The sequence below is a fragment of the Thamnophis sirtalis genome, unplaced genomic scaffold, assembly GCF_051295495.1.
Source record: "Thamnophis sirtalis isolate CommonGarterSnake01/CBP01778 unplaced genomic scaffold, rThaSir2_p1.2 scaffold_2, whole genome shotgun sequence".
NCBI classification, from domain to species: domain Eukaryota; kingdom Metazoa; phylum Chordata; class Lepidosauria; order Squamata; family Natricidae; genus Thamnophis; species Thamnophis sirtalis.
Window position 1 is genome coordinate 142,055,983 of NW_028261382.1, and position 21,073 is coordinate 142,077,055.

Here is a 21,073-nt window from a genome sequence, read left to right on the forward strand (position 1 = left end):
AGTTAAAATAAGTATAGGTAGTGATTTATTTCATTGTATTATACTGGTTTTCAAAGGAGAATCTTCAGGTGCTCGATTGCTTTCAAAGCTTTCAGCACAATAAACTGAAAACCAGTGCATGCCTTATTTAAAAAATAGTTGATGAAGCTTGCTTCAGAGAGTAAGATCAAATTTTTGTTATTAAATTAAATTAAATTGATTTAGCTCTGACTGAAACATCTCTCTTCTGAAAAGTCATAGAGTATTTCATATGCATACTCCTGCTGGAAGATGTGTGTTTTCAGCTTATAGAAGAAAAAAGGCACATTAGATAAGTAAATTAAGAGGTTACTTGGCCTAAATTTGTCATGAATTAATTCATATTTGTAGATATGTGCTATCTACAAGATCTCAACTAACAATCCATTTGCTTATTGTTTATAATTGTTTGTTAACATTCTCAGGTCTCCTGAGTGGCAGTTCATTATCTGTATTGCTACAGCACAAAATCTAACAAGGAAATCTCATAGCAATAGCAATAGCAATAGCAGTAGACTTATATACCGCTTCATAGGGCTTTCAGCCCTCTCTAAGCGGTTTACAGAGAGTCAGCATATTGCCCCCAACAATCCGGGTCCTCATTTTACCCACCTCGGAAGGATGGAAGGCTGAGTCAACCCTGAGCCGGTGAGATTTGAACCGCTGAACTGCTGATCTAACAGTAGCCTGCAGTGCTGCATTTACCGTATTTTCACCCATATAACCCGCCCACGCAAATAACCCGCCCACGCGAATAACCCGCGGGTTTTCGGGATCGTGTAAAATATTTTCCGTATACCCCGCCCACGCATATAACCCGCGACGAGTAAGAGAGAAGGGAAACAGCTGAGATGGGGGGGGAAGAAACGGAGAAAGAAGCCTGCGCAAGCTGGGGAAGAGGAAAGGAACGGAGGAGAAGGAAACAGCTGAGATCGGGGTGGGGGAAGAAACGGAGAAAGAAGCCTGCGCAAGCTGGGGAAGAGGAAAGGAACGGAGGAGAAGGAAACAGCTGAGATCGGGGTGGGGGAAGAAACGGAGAAAGAAGCCTGTGCAAGCCTCCGATCGCGTAAAATATTTTCCGTATACCCCGCCCACGTATATAACCCGCAGGGGACGCTGTGCATGTAAAAAACGCATATAACCCGCGGTTATATGGGTGAAAATACGGTAACCACTGCGCCACCTCGGCTCTAGTTCTAATAGTTCTAGTTCTAATTTCAGAGAGCTCCCTGAGAAAAAGTATCTGAAGGAATAATATATGGAGAGTTCAGAGAGAAGGCAAAATCAATGCCAGGAAAATTTTCACAAAAGTTGTCAGGTTTGAGAGTCATAGCAGTTTGTTGTGGTCAAATGGTTTCCTAAACAATCCTGCAATTCTGTTCAGGTAAAATGGATGCTGATCAGACCAGGTTTCACATTAGCTCCCAAGTAGGACTACTTAAGTTAAACAAATACTCTATCTTACACATTGCCAGAAAAAAATCACAACACAAAATACAAGCTGAGCGGATATGACCTCGTAGACGAGCCCCACACTGTCAAGGACCTTGGACTACTCATCTCAAATGATCTTAGTGCCAGAGCTCACTGTAACAGCATTGCCAAAAAGGCATTAAGAGTTGTTAACCTAATCTTGTGTAGCTTCTTCTCCAGTAATATACAACTGCAAACTAGGGCATATAAAACTTTTGCTAGACCAATTCTTAAATACAGCTCATCTGTCTAGAACCCGCACTGCAAATAAGACATAAATACAATCAAGCAAGTCCAGAGATATTTCACGAGAAGAGTCCTCTAGTCCTCTGCTCACATCAGAATACCTTATGCCACCAGACTTAAAATTTTGGGCTTAGACAATTTTGAACTTCGCCGTCTTAGATCCGACCTAAGCGTAGTACATAAAGTTATCTGCTACAATGTCCTACCTGTCAATGAATACTTTAGCTTCAACCACAACAACACACAAGCTCACAATAGATACAAACCTATGGTAAACCTCTCCAAACTTGATTGCAGAAAATACAACTTCAATAACAGAGTTGTCAATGCTTGGGATGCACTACCTGACTCTGTGGTTTCTTCCCCAAAACCCAAAAACTTTAACCTTAGATTGTCTACTGTTGACCTCACCTCATTCCTAAGAGGTCTTTAAGGCATGTACATAAGCACACCAGCGTGCCTACCATCTCTGTCCTAATATTCCCTTGTCTTCGTATTCATTTCATGTAGTCATAATCATATCTATACTTATATCTGTTATCTAATTCATACTTTAAGAAAGAAAGAAAGAAAGAAAGAAAGAAAAAAGAAAGAAAGAAAGAAAGAAAGAAAGAAAGAAAGAAAGAAAGAAAGAAAGAAAGAAAGAAAGAAAGAAAGAAAGAGATCAGATCCTTAGTTGTTCTACTTCATCTTACTTCCTGTCCTCAGAGTACATATGCAAAAAATAGAGGCTTATAACCTTCTGGGTTTAGATATGCAACCTAAGGCCTAAAATAAAATGATCAGTTTTCAAAATTAAATTGTGGAACATACTGGTCACAACATTCCAGAATGTACTATTTAATGCCATCGAGTAGTTGATCTTGGGCTTTTAGCACAACTGTAGTAACCAGTATAAAAGGCAAATACTGCAGTGTTAGCCACACTATGATTTACTCAAATCCTGCTGTTGCCAGTCGACCAGGATGGACTCTTGGAATCTGTGAGTGTCCCAACTAAACCTAGTTTCCTAACAAGACAGATGCTGAAATTTACAATTAGTTCCTGGTATTATCCAATGCTACATACCATACAGAAAAAAGCAATCAGGATTTTACCATATTTCACATTTGCGATATGTAACTTTGAATTTTAGTTTCCATGGATACTCTCTCTACATTATAATTCAAGCCTACGGTTTCAATGCCAGTTATGATACACACAGACACATTGTGTGTGTATATGTGTGTATGTGTATAACATACACATTTGTGTGTGTGCGTGTGTGTGTGTGTATTCAATTCTCTCCCATAAAAATAGTATAATAAACTATCATAATATATAATAGGGAAAGATAATTTTTAAATCTGGTATATTAACCCTATAAAGAGAGACATATGGAAGAATTATGCTGAAGTTCCATGTAAAATTTGCTGGGAGAAAGGACTACTCAACAGTTCTGAAGAGACATGCATAAAATGTACAGATGTGTTTATAACAGTTCCTTCTATGACTAGAAACTTAGAAAGTATTAGAACAAAACTCATTATCATAAGTAATCAGAGAAAGACATGTGGGTTAAGACCTTTTGTAAAACAGACTTGAGCAAATAATGTTACTGCTTTTAGCAAGAATATGATGACACAGAGTGCTTAAAGCATTAATTTATGAAAGTTTAGAAGAAAGGCCAAGTCTGCTCAGTGTTCTCCGTTTTTATGTATAGTATGGGTGGAATGGAGAATGCAGCTCAAGAGCCAGTTCCCTTCCAGGAACCGCACATACTTCCTGCATGGCAGAAAAGGAAACCAAAGAAAGCTATCTCAAATTCTTGACCATTTTGTACCAATCAAAAATACTATCTGGGCTTCATCCTAATTAAGGTGTTGGGTTATAACTGGGGAGACCAAAGTTCTAATCTGCTTTAGTCTACTTCTAGTCCAGGTTCCATCAAAAACCCCTTGGACCAGTAACTCTCTCTTAGTCCAACCTTTGTCACAGGTTTGTAGTTTTGGAGAAAAACAGGCAGAGGGAGTATGCCAGTTTAGTTCTTGCTAAAAAAAAAAAAAAAAGCAAGTTATAATTCCAGCAAAGAAATAATCCAACATATAAGAGCAGTTTTTTCCTAGGAAGTAATGCTTGAAAGAGCTCTCAACTGAAATGGTTAGAATTGGGTAGATGAGTTCTTCTTGGACTGGGCAAGGCAAGCCTTGATTTCCTATGAGAAAAAACTTTCCGACCTTCTCAATGCAAAGAAATGTGTACAACTTTCAGAAATAAAACAGTCTTTAACATTTAATTATACCCAGAACTTAAATTATTTGCATAACAGTCATGAAATCAGTAACTTTTTAGTTCAGTATTATTTTAACCATATACATGTAATAAATGGTCATTCAAAAGCTGCATGCCCCAAAGTTGGCATCTTTGGCAATCTGTATGTTCCAAATAGTCTTCAAGTGAACAAGAGATGACCTAGTTGATTAGTGGTACAAAGCTAAACTCAACAACTTTCTACAAATTTGTAAGCATACATAGTATTTATGTATAGTTCTTTAAACTATTTTGTTTTCCTTCTCTAAACTATTTTTCTCTGTGTTGTTGTTTTTAAAGTCCAGCGCTGCACTCTTTTACTATTTTTCCAGTCACCTAAGGTGGATTACAGCTTCAGCATTCATCACTTGCCAGCATGGATAGCAGTTCTTGTAGCTTAATAACAAGAACTGGAAGATCACAAACTTCTGATGCCTTGTTTAAACAGAGTTGTTGATTATTGAATTGTCTCCATTAGGAAAGCTACAGACTCTTTTGCTTTTTACAAAACCAGTATAGGGCCAAGTTTAATCTGCACAACACAGCACAAGACATCAAGTCTTTTAAAAAATATGTATAAAATGCATTGTATACTTTAGCATGGAAATTATACAAACTTAATGAAGATATGTTTATATTCAGAATTCATTAGGTTATAGCTTCAGATATATTGAATAAATGCTACTATGCACAGCTATTCTTTTTTTTCTTCCCCACAATACTTTTTGTGATAAGAAAAAAAGATAAAAGGAACTGAGAAGATTTAAAAGCACAAAGGGAAAATCTTACTCTGTGGACCCTGTGAGGCAAGAACTAAATAATAGTATCTCTTCTGAAAGCACTCTTAGCTTGGTCAATACAGTGTGGAAAATTGAAAACAGAAGTCTCTCAAACCAGAAAGAACCTCCAAAATATCAGGTGAGTAAATATGTGTATGGTACATTTATAGATTTAATTATCACAACAGTGCTTTTATGCCTACCATAAATTTAATAGCTTTTACCCCAGGATATATAAAACTGATAACAAGGTGACAATAAGATATTTCAGAAGATTCCATGTATAAATACACATATCAAGAGTAAGGGATTTACAGTCCTGCAATTATTCTTGTGCTTCCAAATTTCAAGATTCAGCCACTAAATCTGAAGGTAAAATACCAATTTTAGCAGTACAATTTTTATCTATAGGGCATCATTAAATGGTTGTTAAAACTATGAAGTAACACCACTTCCCCAAAAAGACTAAAAATTTCCAACTGCATATTATCTACCTTTCTAGCTACATTTCCTCTATACTTTGAAAACTACACAAATAATAAAAATGTTATTCCCGTCCCATTTAGAAACATACAAAATAGAAAAAATATTATTTTAGAGAAAGAGAAGTGTTGGGAATACAAGTAAATAAACATCCATTGCCTAACAATTTGGAAATAATAAACCAACCACTTAATCATGTTTACAGATAGTCCTTGACTTATAACACTGGGACTGCAATCATTCAAACTTATGGCAAAGTTGTGATGAAGTTGAGATCTGGGGGTAGTGCCAGCCAATTGAGACTGCTGAAGGCTGCCCCCCTCCCATTTAGCCCCCAGCCCCATCAATGCTGCCACTGCTACTGAGCTGTGCTACTGTGTCGGGCAGCCAGAAGATGGAGTGGTGATGGTGGAATAGATTGTTGGTAGGAGTTGAAGAAGATGCTATACTTTATGAAGTGAGGCTTAGGGCTTGAAGAAACCAAGCTGGGAATGGCTTGGATTTGTCTTGGTCCTTGTCTAATGATTGGTGGGATTCAGTTAACAATGGCAATTTGAAGTGCTGGCATTGCTATCACTAAGCAATGTGGTCATGTGATGTTTAGCAACAGAAATTCCAGTCCAATTACCCTTGTAACTTACAGGACTACCTACACTTATTTTGATCTAATAATTTGGGAGTTCATATGGAGAACAGCACAAGTTCAAGGTAATTCACAAGTTGGTATTCTGAATATCAAACTATTCAATATTCAAAAATAATCACATTTCCCATGAAAATGGCAACTTGCACAACTTTCTCTCTCTCCTCCCCCTCTCCCCCTCCCCCTCCCTGAACATCCTATTACTTTTGCTAAGAATGATTATTTATTCGTCTTTTATTTTATTTCCATAGCCGTCCTTCTCAACAAGTGACTCTTCATATATTACGGTAATCGGAATATATGAAAATACTCATTTCAGCAAACATATTTCTTTCCTGGATTTACATCTGTTTTACTATCTTATTTTGACTCCAGAAGCAATCACAATAACTAGCATAGTTTTGAAGTTAAAGCATTTACAGTAAGATCACAGTAGAGTACAAGTCTGCATTGATCTCTGGTCTCTGCATGAACAAAGAATGGATTGGAACCAAGGCACATTCTAAATTATAAATCCCATTCCAAGGGAGAAACCATTACAAGTGATAAGAAAACTATGGAGTAACCCTTCCACAGGGACTGGTACTGGAAAGGGAAGAGGAACCAAAAGACAGCCATCCATATTAGGGGTTTCACAACGAACTTTCAGAAGCAATAATGTAGCTGAAGCTCCTGTGTCACCAGATAAGACAGACAAGGCTTGAAGGAGAACCTTGGCTCAAATACTATTTGGTTTTGTCATAGTTAGTATACAAGGGAATATAAACTCTTTTGGGGAAAAGGGTGTTCTTAACATTAGAGAAGTAATGGGAACATGATAACATAAAATTGGCAGCAACAGCAAACATGGAGGAGGGAAGTAATAATAAACTGAAAATGAATGGAAACATAGTTTTGTTAGATAAGGATCACACTTATCTAGGCTGCTTTGATGGGAAAAAATTGGCCTCAATTATTGACAAGATCAGAATCGAAGCAAACCCATAATTCAAAGCAAGAATACTATTCATGCATTTGCTGTTTGGAAGCCATCTTTAAATTTTTGATCAGAGTGTCCTAGGAGCTGTTCTCACATATTTTCCTCACCTACATATTATGCCTTTAAAATGTACACTTTTACATAAATGTTTATTTATTATTTCAACATACTGAAAGTAATGAAACCAAACTATACAATATAGCATGGACATTAAACGAAGCATTCATATAAAGCATATCTGCTAATTACTTTTAAATGCCAGAAGAACCTTTCCATATGATTGTTTTACAAAAAATACATAGCGAACTAGCATAATTCATACCTTTCCAGTATTAAAACTGCAATAGGCAGCCTGTAATTAAAATTAATTTTGAAAGACCCTTTAAGCTTTCAATACTGAATATACATTTAATGAGATTCAGAAAAGAAAAGAAAATTTAGACAATGGATGAGTGTCTTAATTTTTACAGCAAGAGTGTCAATGGGCTTTAAAGTATGACTTGTAAAACAAAAATATTTAGAATTAATTAGACCCCAATATGCCTGTATTGAATTGTCTGTAAGAATTGTCTAGGATTTTGTTAGAAATGTAATAAGGACAATGCTTATTTAAAACACATTTTTATAATGTTCTATATTTCCTAAATTTTGGGAGAAAGTAGTGAACCATGTAAATGTGAGTGTGTGACAAAAGCTAACATTTTCAAAAGCTAAAATTCTTTTGAATTACTTACCTAGTACATGGAATTTGACAACTGGAAAATGTAAATGGATTCTCTGTGCCCTTTTGTATGGGAAAAAGATGGATATTACAATACTGGAAAGATAAATGTATGGCCCCATTTACTCAATGGATTGAAGACTTGATTACACTTGATATTTATAAGTAGATTGCCTGTAAGCCTAGACTTTTTAACGGATAAAAGAAATGTGGGGCTCATTTATAAAAAATACAGTAAGTTTTTTTTAAAAGCAATAAGTGTATTACAAATAAATGTATAGGTATATTTGCACAATGTTTGTGTTTGATAAATAGATGAGTTGACCCTGTAGTCCCTCAATAGGGGACAGATTTGGGGCAAATGGATAGAGCTGAATGTTTACTGACCGGATGCCCTTCCTGATGCCTACATGAAGTTTGCAGAAGGTATCTTTTCTTTGTACCGTAAGGGAGAATCATCACCGGCTACCTAGGATTCAGCTCTCAACATTCAGAGTGGGAGGTGAGAGTCTTCACCACTAGACCACCATGCCACTCACATTTGATTATATATATTCCATATATATATGGAATTATATATATGGAATTATATATAGAATTGTAACTGGTTAGTATTATTGTTAGATTATTTTTATATGGTTATATATAACAATATATAATATAACAATATTATATTCTAACAATGTAAAAATTATAATTATTCTTTATATTGTTTTTAGTTGTATCTTTTTCACTTACTTTTAAGTACTTGTTAGGTATTTTATTAATAATGTCTTTTTGTATTTTGTTCCTTTTGTTCTTTTTTCTTTTATTATTTTAAAAACAATAAAAACTGTAAGAAAAAGAAAAGCTTCAATACATTTAAATAAGTTTCTCATTTTTTAAATATTGACACTTAAAACTCATATACAAAATCAGGAAATAAACAAGAGACAAACAGGGAAAAAAAGTATTCACCCCCTTTGAGAGATTTCTGGATGTTTCCTAACTTTGCCACTGAAAATTATAGGAGCATTTTGTCCTCCCCAAAGCTCTAATAATTTAAGTGGCAAAGATGTGGGTCCAAAAATGTACGCAGAAGTCAGAGTGAACAAATTACACCACCACTTGGCTCTTCCTTTATTTCATAAACATAATCAATCAACACGCAGTGGACAATGTGGAAGAGTAACCTCTTTCTTATATTAAGTAACTACCTGTAGCTGCCAAAGCTGCAATTAAGCACTGGCCTAAATTAGTGACCAGTGTCCCATAGTGTAATATCCTCTATGGCAAACTGTTTCAACTTAGTAACATTTAATATATGAGTAGCATAAACTACTCACTACAGAGCCTGCCACAGCATCTTTATGGAATTTAGACAGAACTTGGACTTGGCCATTCTAAAACTCTGGATTTGTTCTTTATTCATTCCCCCTATTTGACTTGCTTGTATGTTTGTGATGCACATACACATTGCAACAAAATGCCCTTAGCTTCAGTTTCAGCCGACAGATTTCCTTTGAAATTCCCTGCATGCCCCAGATTTAAGAAAAAAACTCTCCTTCCAGTTTTACTTATCCAAATGATTAAATCCTAAACTGTAGGTAATCCTAATAAGCATTTGTAAGCTACAGTTTGAAACTGTATAGCTTCTATAAGCCTACTGTTGAGACTAAGCACATCTTAGTTCAGATACGCTTACCTGCGTATTGGTAGCGATATGAAATTGGTTTGCCACTGTTTTATTCTGTTAACTGCTGTTTGTAATTCCCAATTTGTTCTAATATCTTGAGATTTTTCTGGCTGTCTTCTGTTTATTGCTTATACAATAAATATCCATACTAAAAGTCGAATAAAACCCCTTTTTAGCTTTTGGGAGATTAGCCATAGTTGATTATTCTGCCATTTGTCAGCAGTTGATTCATCACTACCACTTAAAAAATTAACCTATGCTTTCCCTGTACTTAGCTCTTCAGTGCTTTTTTGACATTCTTGCTTCAGGCCATCCATAGTTCTATGTTCCTGGGTTTTACAATCACATCTCTGATAATCAACAGTGATTATTTCTTTATAAGGGCAACAAATGGCTTTTACTTCCAAGAAGAGCTGAGACTGGTAAATGCAACCAAACTGATTGGTGGCTACATAAAAGAGTTAACTGGAAGCCACTTCTGCAGAGTTGAGAGCCATTCATTGCCATTCTACTCACTGTAGGAACCCACTTTCCCCAAATGTCCTTTTTCAATATTCCATAGATACCTCCCATTCTCACAGAATGTGACCTTAAGACTACCATTTGAATCTGGCTTCTCCTAGAAACCAGAGGTTGCAAGCAAAACTATCATTTTACTAAAGTAACTGCATTAAGAGCTGACCTCACATTTCTTTTCCTTTCTTTCTTTTTCTGGCTGTGATCACTGTCTTCAGAAGATGTACAGTTAACTTCACTTGGCTCTTTCTCACACATGCTTCCAGCATTTCTTTGTGAGTTTTGTCTACTCTCTATAACCTATCTAGCCTGTTTAGCACTGCAAGTGATGGCCTTTTGTTGTGCTTGCACGTGAACTTGTAAAACTCTACAATCAGCCTATTATATTTCATTAATTAGATTTACAGATCACCCAATTCCATTGCAACTCTGACAGCATACAACAGAAAACAGTGAAATGCAATTCTGTCTCTCCCCCCACCCCTGACACCCAGTAAAAAACAATAGAATCCAAATGAGGAATCGTCCATCAATGGGTTCACCACCCACTTTCTGCCAAGCTTCAAGGAAGGAACAGATTTTAAGGATTTGTTTAAAGAAGATGAGCGTGGGAACTAAACAGATCTCTAGGTAAATAGAGATCCTCTGTTCTTCCAGAAGATAAGTGCATCAACAAAAAAGTCCATCTCCTAGGTCAATGAGGTGATCTTATTTGATCAACCAATCTTAGAATAAGGCGTCTTTCCAGTTTGTATAGAATGGGCAATAATTATGGAAGATATTCTAGCAAGTAACTAAGCCCTTTCACATGAGGGATTTTATAGATGATAATCAGTTCCTTGAATTGCACTCAGAACCCACTAGTAACTGATGCAACACACAAAGAAGAGGGGTTAAATGGGCTTGCTGTGATATGTCCATAATTGCCTGTGCCACTGTCGTCTGGATCAGCTAAACCTTCCAAGTGGACTTCAACGTAACTCTGTGTAGAAAGATATGTAGTAGTTCAATGAGAGATGACCAAAGCATGAGTGGTTATTTTAAGAGAGTTCTGGTCAGACATCGTGCAAATGACACTAGATCAGCTTGTACAATGGTCTTCCTGGACATAGCTGGATCTGCTCTTGAAGGTATAAAATTGTACGCATATCTAAAGGGGAACTGCAGTCTTAATCAAGAGCAGAGATTGAGAATTTCCAGACTCAAAAGATTAAATCATGTTAGAGTTGAAAGTGAATTTGACATTCCCCACTCAGAGACACATTGTTGCCATGTACTGGGATAAGAGCTTGACAAGACCCACATCAGCCCATGGTACAGATGAACACCAATGTCCATTCAAACCCCTTTCTCAAAGTCCTTGAACAGTGATTCTTTAGTTAGAGGAAATTACCATTAAGGGGGTTGTTTGGATATATTCTTGGAAGTACAATTTGCAATTGCTCATTTGTGAGTTGAGGATCCAATTGGGGATAGCTGTTGTAGAGATGCTTGTATAAAGTAAGAGAGTTAAGAGGAAGGAGGCAAAATACATTGTTTCCAACTAGAAAAAAAGAAATTGGTTCAACACAGTTTAAGGACAACTGCCCTAGACCATGACCAACTTGGCTGTGTGCAGCCACAGAGGTGCTATTCACAATGAACACCTCTTTATCTGAATCTAGAACCAGCTGTAAGAAGACCTCAATTTCCTTGGCCCACTGTAGGCGCCAGTCCTAGCAGACATGGCATGTGTGAAACCCAAAGCAAGAGGACTGGTTTCAGAAACCGACCAATCATATGACGAGGGGAGCAGCAGTCCCTGGTGAAACCCTTACATGATACTACATCAAAGACTGTAATAAAAAAAATAGAAGCAGGTCAACTGCAGTAACATAGATTGCCTATGTGGTTGCACAGACAGTGGTAGGTTTCTGAGACTCATGGGAGTAAGAAACATGCGCCTTGAGGTGATATATATGTGCATGGATGTTTACAAATAGTGATTGGGAGTAGCTACATACTAATGTATTGGTTGGACATTAGTTGGACATTGTGTTGTGGCAGATGATGCAAAAGACAGAGTTGATACACTCAGAGCTGGTGTGCACCAAAGGACTGATGTGGGAGCATGCAGGAAAAATGGACAGTTACCAATGGTGGCCCGTGAGGATTAACATAGAAAGTGGTGATTCAGTTTGGCCTATGTGAGTTTAAAGGAAAAGAACAGCTGCAGAGGAGAATTTTAGCAACTGCTCCATGCGTGCTGAGTTTGGTCATATTTGCAGTGGATTTCACAAATTCTCCCCTTCTGTAAGGAATGGAACACACACCTCTGCACCCTTAGGGCAACCATGGTTTCACCAGTCAACATTATGGTAATGAAACATTAAATCTGCCTTTCAGCTGGACAACACATTTACTGCATCGAAGTCTTTGCAAAGGAAGACCAAGATCACCCGAAAATGTACGTCTGCATTTAATGCAAGGACAGAGCCTCCCCATATCTCTTTCCACTCTCAAGAGAATCAAATTCATTTAAAAACAAAAATGTGCCACAAAAAAGGGCAGGGCTTTCCTCTAGAAATATAAGCAGAAGCACTTACTTTTACTGACTGCTGCCTCTTGCTGAAAACGGCGGATTTTTAACGCCTCCAAATCACCTCAGGAAAGTTATTTCCCAAATTATTTCCCATCCGCTCAGTTGAGGGAAGCTTCGGAAAAAGGAGCCATCTCTTCGCTTCGGAGACAAGCAGCCAAGGCATGGAGGGAGGCTCAGGTGGCACTCTGGCGAGAATCCGCTGGCGATCTGTGGTGATCTCAAAACTAGGAACGGACGGGTTCTTTAGAGACCCATCGGGAATTACGGCGGAGGGGTCGGGATATTTAGCTGCGCACATCCAAACACAGAAAAGAACAAAGCTCCAGCTTGTGGAGGGGGAATGGAAAGGAGAGAAGCCAGAGCTGCTAAGATTCCTTTTCAGCAGCGCCAGATCCCCGTAAAAGGGGCCAAAATAGCCAGTCCTTAGATTCTCCAGTGGCCGCGACGCTACTTCCCCTGGCTGCCCAGTCTAGAGGCGTTGTCCATGCCTGTAGGCTTAATCCTGGAACTAAGGCGCCAAGCCGCTCAGTATCTTCCGCCGTCCCCCTTTTTTGCTTTTCCCAATGCCGCCCCCCTCCCCCGATCAACGGCAGGGAAATCTGGCCGCTCTCAGCAGCGTGTTGCTTTGAAACAACCGAGTTGCTGCAGGTGGAGCAGACGCTGAGAAAGACGGATCCGGAAAGCTCAAGAAGAGGGGGCTTTCCCCAGTGGCCTGTTGGGAAGGGGAGCGAAGATGCTGATGGGACGGAAGGAAGTTTTCGCGGTGCTGTCAATTAAAAGCCTTGGCGCCATTCATCGGGAAGGGTTTTTTCCCTCCCCCCTCCGTAGCAGCTCTTTTCTGCAGCTCTTCGTTTTCTCTTTCTCTGTGTTATCTGAAATTAGTCGTCCACTTCGGTGAAGCTGCACGCTCGCAAGATTTTGCTTTCATCCCTTCTTATTCCGAGGGCACTGATTCGTCCAGTCTCCTATCCTTCTTGCTTCTAGAGGCAGATCGTAGAAACCGAGGCACACCGCAAGGAGGTGATTAATTAATATGCGAATCACTAAGTTGGAATAAAACAAGAGGGGCGGAAATCTGTCATGATATGACTGAGCTACCGCACAGCTAATAGAAATTCGAGGAATGAGAGCGAAGCAAACCCCAAAGTTCTACTTTGGATTAATAAACATGTGTTGCTTAAATTCTCTTTCACTTTTCATACCGGATATTCGGAAAGAACATTTTTAAAAGTCTCGCTATTCATATTTTTCTTACCCTCATCAGCACCGAATCACTCTTGTTTTTTAATGAGTTTCGGCGCAAATTAAAATGTTGGGACTATGCTATCAACAGCAGCATCCAGGAAGTTATTTCCAGCGATAATGTAGCCGGAAACGAGTAAATCCTATGGATTTTATAAGATTTACCCTCAGATAACTACGAAGAGCTGCGGAATCAGCTAAGAACGTGCCACGAATGTACAGTTTCAAGCTTCAGCTTCAGACCACTTGGAAAAGTCAATCTCAGGTATATTTACCCCGATCGCTCTCCAACTGAATGCTAAAATCTAAATCACAATAAAACTTGGCTAAAAACTAACGTTTCTTTTGATTTTTATAGAACGGAGACGAGGGATCTGAGGATGTGACAGTTTAAGTGCTACACTCACCGTCCAGCTCGGTCACATCATCAGCCAGAAGTACTAGAAGCAAAACGGTGTTTTGATCCCACACCATTCTTTAAGGAACTTCCACGCCTCATTTACTTAAAATTCTGTGTTCTTTCCTGAAGTCAATAGCGCAGGGATTGCTTTGCCCCCGAAAACAGGAGTTAGACCCTATCAAGCGAGCAAAGTGTAAGGGACTTAATATTACATTTAATTCACCCTGTCACGATGGCCCATCTGACACGAAAAAGCGGTCGCAAATAAGGCGGTCAGAATGGGGAGATGAAGTTCAGTTTTCGCATGGTGACAATAAATAATGGAGCTAAATGTTCTCGAACCGGTTACCCCCCAAATTGCAATAAATCCCGCAATATGACCTACATCCCGCTTCGCGTCGGAAGATTCCGCTAGCCCTGGAAAAGGACAGCGGTATAAATTCTAGCGAGGGGCGGAGCGGAAGGATTACCTTCGTTCTGATTGGTGGCTGCGAGCCACGTTACGCTGCCAGACCTCCCTGCTTGCTTATTCTAACGGCATCTCCCACTCCCACCCCCGCTTATCATTATAGAAAAGGGAGGAAGCGGGACGGGAGGCGTCTTGTCGGTTTCCAGCGCGTTTTGTGTTTCTAATTAAAACACTACTGATTAGAAACCGTCTACACAAATAAGCAGGGAGACACCACTGTGCCCCACGTTCTTCAGGCTGCCCAGGATGCACGGAAAAAGCAACAATGCGCCTTTTCAAGAGCCCCGGGATGGAAAAAGGAATTAAGTAGCGCCCAAGTACAAACTGCCCACGCTCTTGTTTAATGGGAAGACCTAGTGATTATCCTCGTGGCGCGGCTTACCGCGAAAGGCAGCTTCTATCCGCCCAAATAGTTGAAGAGGGAGCGTATCTAGTTGCTCGTGGAGTGGAAGGTACCTTGCAGCATTTCTCTCGCCCTGATTTTTCATCATGGATTAAGCGGCTCTTTAATCCACGGTTTGGTCCTAAAAATGCTAATAATTGTAATCCATGTTGTCAAAAAGGACATCCTGTTTCTGAAAGCTGCCCTAATTTTCAGGAGGGGAGAGCTGGAAGGAAAAACAAGGAGAAAGTTGCAATTATTAGGTAACAATATTGTATGGTTTTACTGTATAAATAGGACACCCAGCTTGTTTGTGAGATTTCCCTTCAGTTTCAACCCTTCTTGTCATTTATTTTAACAGACCTAAGAAAGCACTTTATAGTTCCCCTAAGGAACCAAATGCTTCACATCAAATGCAGCAAACAGGCAAGGTTGTCCAACCTGGAGTTAGGTTGCTGCTTTCAGAAGTCACAGTTGCATCCCTCCTCCACTTCCTTCCACAGGTGGTCTTCACTGCTCTAAGACTGACACTGTCCTCTTCCCACATTGTATTCCCCATAAAAAAAAAATGAGACTTGTGTGCAATTTGGGTAGAATGAGCAGAAAGTACTAGGTAGAGTTTTGAGATTCTGACACCATCTTTTTCACAGCCATGATAACATACTTTTCTTCTAACTTCGAATCCTGTTATGCTGGAGTAATGAGGTCAGAGAATGGTGCTGTTTAGCCATACATGCATGTAAAAAGGGGTAGACTTCAATCACCCACTTGTGCTCACCAATTTTGAAGCCAGAAATTATTGCTGCTCTATGCTCTTACAGTTTTAATAAGGGACAAGTTTTTTTTAAAAATCAGTACATTTCCTTGGCTTCAAATGCTACTTTTTAAAAAGTGGAATAGGACTTAGCCTAGAGAAAGGCAAGTTTTAACAGATGGCTAGAGTGTTGGGTTTGTTTAAGCATTTTGCAGGGAAGGATGTTGATAGGGCTATTTTGGAGTAGTATGGTCCAATTCAGGAAGAACTTTAACTCCACAGCCAAATGGAACATGGTGAACAGATGGGCTTCAAGGCAGCAAAAGAATGAAATAAAGCTGTGTACTGCCTCCTTATTCAAATTAACACTGGAGGAATAAATACTAAGCTCTGCTGATGTGGTTAGTCTCAAAGCTGAAAAAGCAAATGATCTGCAAGTTCTACAAACTAAAATTGAGACTCATAATAAAAAATGGGACTAAAGTTAAATAAAACGAAGAGTAAACTAACAACAAGCACAGCAAATAACCTTAGAGTTAATGATGGGATAGCTTCTGTCTTTCTAGCATTCCTTGCTGAGGAACAAATGAGAGGCTCAAATTGTTGTATTTTGGACCCATTACGTGAAGGGGCAATTCTCTTTTCTATAATGTTCAGAATGATGTAAGAGAAGAAATCAAGGACCAACAGCAAGGTAGATCAACACAACTGCAGCAATGATGGATATATATTTTAGAATACCTGAAGGCTAGTTTAAGGACAGATCATCCTGGGTCTTTCTATATGGTTACAAATAGTCAAGACTAACTTGATACATAATCAAAATCAAGAAATATTTGCAACCTTGAAATATTTATCAAATATCAGGTTTTTCATGATGTGCTACAATGCAAAAATTTAGAAGAAAGGAAGTGTGTAAACCATAATAAAATTATACCAAGAATATTGTCAATTAGGCCAATGAATCATTTAATCCCAACATTTTGTATTCCACAGGACCAACAGGTAACATGAACAGCAGTGTGTTATGTGTCTTCCTCTAGTATTTAAAATATGATGCATGTGATTTCAGAAGCAAAAAAAAACCACCATCAAAAGCCAGTCTTCCATGAATTTGTCTAAACACCTTTTAAAACTTTCTAAATTAGCTATTACCTAAACTGATGGCAGATAATTATATATTATGTAAAGAAGTACTTCCTTTTACCTGCTTTGACTCTTCATACTTTTAGTTGTAAAGGATATCCTAAAGTTCTTATATTGGATGAAAGATACTAAAGTTAACATTCAATTCATATTTTAATGTCACTTCATATATATCATTTCAATAATCCAGAGATAATCCGAGAATCTGAAAATAATCAAGTCATTTTGAATGTTCTAGATCAAGGGTGTCAAACTAAATGCCCATGGGCCAGATTTGGCCCATGGGTACTTAGATCTGGCCTGTGGGGTTGCTCTGGAAACAACAAAGGATCGGTACCTCTGCCAGTGAAAATGGAGCTTGGGGTGGTCACACGTGGCTGAGCTCCGTTTTCACTGGCAGAGTCGCAGCCGAAAACTGAGCTCGGGAGCCTGTTTTCACTGACAGAGCACTCAGGCCAACATGAGTGATGGCGAGCTGGCCACCCCCACTCTGGCCTCCCAAGTTCAAATACAATCCTGATATGGCCCTCAATGAAATCGAGTTTGGCACCCCTGTTCTAGATCAATATGCATACCCTGGAAAAAAACTCCATAACTTCAAATTGTTTTGAAAAAAAATGAGCCCTTTTGTTTGTTTTTACAATAAAGGAAAATATTTGGAACTCAGGGTGGAAATGAGCAGTCCTTGATGTTCTCTGAGTTTGATAGTTTTGTTGCTGACATTTCATTACATAAATAGCACTGATAATAATACCTAGTTTGGGTAATGAAACGTCAGCAAGAAAACAACCAAACTCAAAGAGCACCAAGGACCCCTGTTTTTTCCCCTTCTCCCTTAGTACAGTATAATAGAGAATGGCAAGTGGTTTTAAAGATGAAATATGTAGCTATACAGAAACATCATTTTAAATGTGATGTGGTTTTATGACATTCACAAAATAATCCATTCCAATTATAATTTTAAATTATATTGCTACTTGTTTTATATATATGTTGCTAGATAAATAATCCCAAACTGCTATCATAAAATCACTTAAAGAGAAAAAAATATTTGCAACGTATATAACAAATTAGTTGAATGTACACTTAATATTAAGCCTTGATCAATGGCTTATTCACAAGCCATTTTCCATAATTCACAAATATACATATATATTTGTATAATGAATTCATATTATACAAACTATATTTACAAAATATTTATTGCGTCATGTGAAGATTTTTATGATTGTATGTGTATATATAATAAACATATACAAACATAAAACAAAGTGATTATTAATTAATAATTAGGTACAAATAGTATTATACTGTAAGTAATATTATGTAAACAAAGTAAAAATTTCAACATAAGTAGCATATGTAAATAAAATCAAATTTTCCATGGCAGAAATTATAAAAACATTTATGTGGAGCTGAACACTATTTGATTAACTGGAATTTTGATAAATACACATTGGATTGTTTCTTCATTGAAGAGAATGGCTGAAATTTAGTACAAAATGGGCTAGATCAGGGGTGTCAAACTCAAGGCCTGTGGGCCTGATCCGATCCACAAGGTGCTTAGATCTAGCTCATGCAGCCACCCTTAAACAGTGAATGACTGACCTGTGGTGACTCTTCCAGTGAAAAAGAAGCTTGCAAGGGCTTTGTGCGGCTCCCCCAAGCTCCATTTTTGCTGGCAGAGGGTTGCAGAAGGCTGTCCCAGCCAAAAACAGAACTCGGGAGTCCGCTTTTGCTGGCAGAGCACTTGGGCCACCACAGGCACACACCCTGAAATGAATGATGTCATGCTGGCCACACCCACCCTGGCCAAACCCATCCCAGCCACCTGAGGTCAAACACAACCCTGATGCGCCCCTCAATTAAATTGAGTTTGACACCCCTGGGCTAGATTTATACATACTAAGCAATAATTTCTTTAACAGTCATTAAAAAAGCATGCCACAATAGTTGTATTAATACAACTTATATATCATAAACCATGATATATAAAGTAAATTATTGACTTTGCAAAATAAGTTAAGTAAAAAAACAATACAAGCACCTTATAGGTTAGTGCAGTATGTGAATACAATAACTTAATTATTCTGAGAAATTTAAATAGGTTAAGTGGATAAATGCCTAACTACTTTTAAATGATAGCTTTTATCTTTCAAGATAAGTTTTATCTGTATCTTCTTTCATTTTCTCACTTTCATAGCTCTGATTAATGTTAAGAGCCTATAAAAGCCTTCAAATGAATCTCTATTGTGCATAAAATAATAGGCGTTTAATCATTTAAACTGAAAGAATTATTATTTCTCATACAAAACCAATATATGATATTGTTCACATATTAAACAATATGTGAATGTAGCAGTTAATTAAGCAACGCAGAACACTGAATCCAGCAATCACAGTACAATTTTTTGGTTTCTCTTTTTTTGTGAGTTAAAAACTCCTGATAGTTTTTTTCCTAATAGTATTTTGCTCATTTCAGCGTTAGTTCCTGGATCAAAAGGTAAAGATGTGGGAAGTAATTACAGTTTAAAATGTCTCTCGTTTGAAACACCATAACTTTAGTGCTAAAATTATTTTAAGTTTGATATTGATTATTAAGATTGCTCCAGTCTCTGCTTCAGTGTCTCTGAAAGGACCACCCTTCATTTTAAAGTTCAGAATATTCAATGTTCTACTACTACCTTTGCCTTTGAATTTATCTCTTTTTCAGAGGAAAAAAAAAGATTTAACTAACTGGGCTTTCCTTTCTACTGCTGATGCTATTCCATTCTTCTTTCATTGTATTCGTCTATTTTAGTTTTGGTCTTATGTTATCCACTTAATGAACTGTTCTTTAATCCTGATACTTTTCTATACTCCTTTTAAGAATGGTCTTCTTTATTTTTTGACAATGAAACTCTTTTTGATCCCTCTTGTGCTCAAGTTATCATCCCGTGTCTCTGTTTCTTTATTCATCTAAACTCTTTGAGAGGGTTGATTCTTTATCTTCTAATGTTTATAATCAATCAGGTTTGGGAGTAGGCCATTTATCTATGGCAACACTTAAAAAAAACCTTTGACTCATATTTTAGAGGTCAAGTCCTTGTATCTGACACTGCTGTATCTCCACTGTGCACTTGATTTTTGAAAAAAAGTGTTTACTTTCTCCTTTTTCTGCATTATTGCAGAGCAGGTTACAATTCCTAGGATATCCCCATAAAAAGAGGCCAATGCTTGTTCCTATTATTTAAAATCTATTTTATATATTTTCTTAGGAGCTATGATTCATGATCCGAGTATTAGCATTTTTTCTGGGATGTCCTACCTTTGCTTTAAACTAAATTAAGAAAGAGATTGTCATGCATTAAACTGATCACTGTTTCTATAATCTATTGTGCCTTTTCCATTTGTCTCTCAGATCATCAGAATTTCCTCCACTTACAACCTCAGAATGTTAATAATCAACTAACTTTAATAATTTATTGAACTTACTGCAGGGATCACTAATTCTCATTCATCATTCATTTGATGAATATGTGTAGAGTCTGGGAGCAATAAGCAGGCAGAGGAGACTGCAGCTTTATTAGCATCTGCTTTATTTGTTTCATGCAAAATTAGGACCATATTCTTCTGGCAGGTGTACCTAAATCTATTCTCCATCTCCAATCTTAATACAGAACCTTAATGCTTGGGCTGCTTTGGACTTCCTATGCTATTTTTATATCTCATCACAGCACAGAATTCTTTAATGGTTCCCTATCTTTCTCCTAGCTGTTTTCAGATTGTTTCCTGCTTTACAGAAAAGCTTCAGGAAACGGTGGCAAAAACAACACCTGCAGTACATCACATGGATAAGAACTCTTATTTGCATCTATCCTGTGGTGACAAGGGCAAAGAAGTGTTCTCATTTTTCATTGAGATTGCAGGATATACAGTGGCCTTATTTAAAGTTACTTGTTCCTTTTTAAGGAGGGCTGATGAGCAACTTCTATCATACTGTCACCGTGATGATTTTTCTCAACACTTAATCGGTTTAGTCACTTGCACCAAATCTTCACTTCATGTTACCAGAGTTTGATAAAGGAACTAGGACAAAATCTTGTACTTTAATACATTTCTGGTTGATGAGTTTGAGGAAATAGATAAAGGGTTTTTGTCAGAGGTGGTATTCAGCAGGTTCTGATCAGTTCTGGAGACCCAGTAGCAGAAATTTTGAGTATTTCAGAGAACTGGTAAATACCACCTCTGACTGGCCCCACCCCATCTATTCTCTGCCTCCCAAGTCCCAGCTGATC

At 37.9% G+C, this 21,073-nt stretch overlaps 1 protein-coding gene across 2 annotated transcripts in view; it reads right to left on the reverse strand.

Annotated features, from left to right (window-relative positions):
- Positions 1–14,545, reverse strand: part of SNTG1 (syntrophin gamma 1) — a 299,119-nt gene extending 284,574 nt beyond the window's left edge. For both annotated transcript variants that reach the window (XM_087707075.1, XM_087707074.1), the window contains exon 1: positions 12,408–14,545. The gene's annotated coding sequence lies outside the window, so the exon portion shown is untranslated. The remainder of the gene's footprint in view (positions 1–12,407) is intronic.
- Between the last annotated feature and the right edge of the window lie 6,528 nt (positions 14,546–21,073).